Source organism: Poecilia reticulata, linkage group LG1 (assembly GCF_000633615.1).
Source record: "Poecilia reticulata strain Guanapo linkage group LG1, Guppy_female_1.0+MT, whole genome shotgun sequence".
NCBI lineage: Eukaryota > Metazoa > Chordata > Actinopteri > Cyprinodontiformes > Poeciliidae > Poecilia > Poecilia reticulata.
This window is the reverse complement of record NC_024331.1, coordinates 10,807,518-10,809,952: the sequence shown is the minus strand read 5'-3', so window position 1 is coordinate 10,809,952 and position 2,435 is coordinate 10,807,518.

The following is a 2,435-nucleotide window of genomic DNA, read 5'->3' as shown; positions in this document are numbered from 1 at the left end:
TATATATACATGTCTGTTTTATTGTCATTTTTGGTCTTGCAGCTTGAACGCATTAAACGCTTTACAACCACATTTTACATTAGATTTCACTGTAACTTTGCCAATCCCCACAAAATTGCTTTTAAAAATTTTCCGTTTATTGGCTCCCCCCAATAATAAGATGGGATTTCCTCCCTTGCTGTCTTCTGACACAAGATCATCTTGATTATGTCAGGCTGGATTCTGTTTTGTTTTTGTTTTGGTGGTTTTCTTTGTTTTGGGAGGCTTTGCCGCCTCCTCATTCCCCCACTAGATGCCGCCTGTGAGCAGAGCCCCTGGAGCAGACAGTGGGACAACCTGGGAACACACCTGCGGTGCATTAGGAGGCTGATCCTGTGGCTACTTAACAGCGGCGAGCTGACACTCCGGCGCCTGAGTGTTTGTGTTACACGGTAACCTAACGTTCCAGTGAGAGGCCCTCGAGTAAGCTCCCGAAGTGATTTAACTTATGTTTGTTCTCCTTGTCAGGTGAACAAACATAAGTTCCTGAGGTTTTCCAGCGATTCTCTGAGTGGAGTTAAAGCAAACGCCTGCAAGTTTTCCGTGTACATCTCCACGATGCCCTTGGTGTTACCAAGCGGTGCCAGCCCCGAGCACTCCCCTCCTGGTCCTTCGTCCTCCTTGGGTTCCCCGGTGTCGCACGGATCATACCGGATGGTACTGTGCCTCCAGGAAGCGCTCACCTCTGGACTACTGTCGACCGTCAGCTCGCCCTCCACACAGCCTCCTACCTGTCCGTCCTCCCGCGATCCCCAGGATCTCCCAGTCGCCCCCAGATTGTGGTCTGCTCCTATGAGTCATTCCCTCCGATCCAAGTAAGCTTCCGCCATTACCACAGCACCTCGTTTTGATCTCGCCTTACCTCTCCCTCTCACCAACAGTGGCTGATCTGGTGGTCCCCTTCCCGAGTCCTGTTTCCACATTAACTCCCTTTCCCCTTCCCCTGTACAATAAACCATATTATTGTTTTGAAACGTTCGTCTCCTGATTGTGTTCTTTCATGTGGGTTCGACAACTGGAACAAAACATGACAGAACACTCAGGCCAACAGTTAACTCCAGTAGACGCGATCAGGAGAGCGTTGTCAGAACAACAAGAGCTAATACAATCGCATCATACCGCCCTGCGTGAACTGAGTTCCCAACAAGCTGAAACTAATTGCCGCTTAACTGACCTGTCAAACTTTCTCCAAGCGCCGGCTCAACAGAGACCTAATGTGCCGTCCCCGTCTCTGGAGGTTCAGAGTTCTACCACCGCCGCATTCTCCGAGGTACACCCCCCAGCACCCGATAAATTCTCCAGAGAGGTGAAGAAATGTAAGGGGTTCATTTTACAATGCGGGATAATATTCAATCACTCACCTCACAGTTTCCGCCGTGACGACGCTAAGATAGCGTACATGCTGTCCTTGTTAACTGGACGAGCCCTGGAGTGGGCTGAAGCCAAGTTTCCATCCCCCACTAACTTTGGGTGTACGTTTCCTGAATTTTTGAAGGATTTCAAGCAGGTCTTTTGCAGAGACACCGACAAGACCTCAGTTTCCCGTGAGTTATAGACCCTCAAGCAGGGTCAGAGAACGGTTTCTGAATTTGCTATAGTTTTCAGAATAAAGGCTGCCACTTCTGGTTGGGACGCAGTCGCGCTTAAAAGTGCATTTTTTCATGCATTAAATGACCAAATAAAGGACGAATTGGCCACCCTCGACGAACCCGAGTCCTTGGAGGACTTTATAGGCTTAACCATAAAGTTAGACAACCGCATAAGATCACGAGTGAGGGAAAGAACTCGCCGCGGTTTTCATCCTCAGGGTCCGCCCACTGCCTCACCGTTACCATCAGTTCCTGCAGTTACTCTCGAACCGGAGCCCATGCAGCTGGGACACACTCGTCTGACCCCGGAGGAGAGACGAAAGCGGTTGAACTCCCGTCTGTGTCTCTATTGTGGTGAGTCAGGACATTTCATTGCAAATTGCCCTGTCCGTTTAAACCCCCAGGTCCGTCAGTAAAGACGAGGAGACTATCGGACCCGACAAACACCACCCAATCTCGTCTACTTCTCCCTGCTACCATAATAAAGGATCACCTCTCCCTTCCCCTCTCTGCTCTCATAGACTCTGGTTGTGAGCAAAATCTAATCGACGCTTCCCTAGTTAAACAGATGAACATTCAGACAGATCCTCTCCCGGTTCCCCTCCGAGTCGCCGCTCTCAATGGGGAGTCCTTACCACCGATCACACACAAGACCGAGCCTGTCCGCCTCATCATCTCCGGTAATCACTCAGAAAACATCTCACTCTTTGTCTTTTGTGCTACCAGTTCACCCATAGTGCTGGGCCATAACTGGTTAGTTGCCCACAACCCACACATAAATTGGGTTAAAGCACATGTCGAATCTTG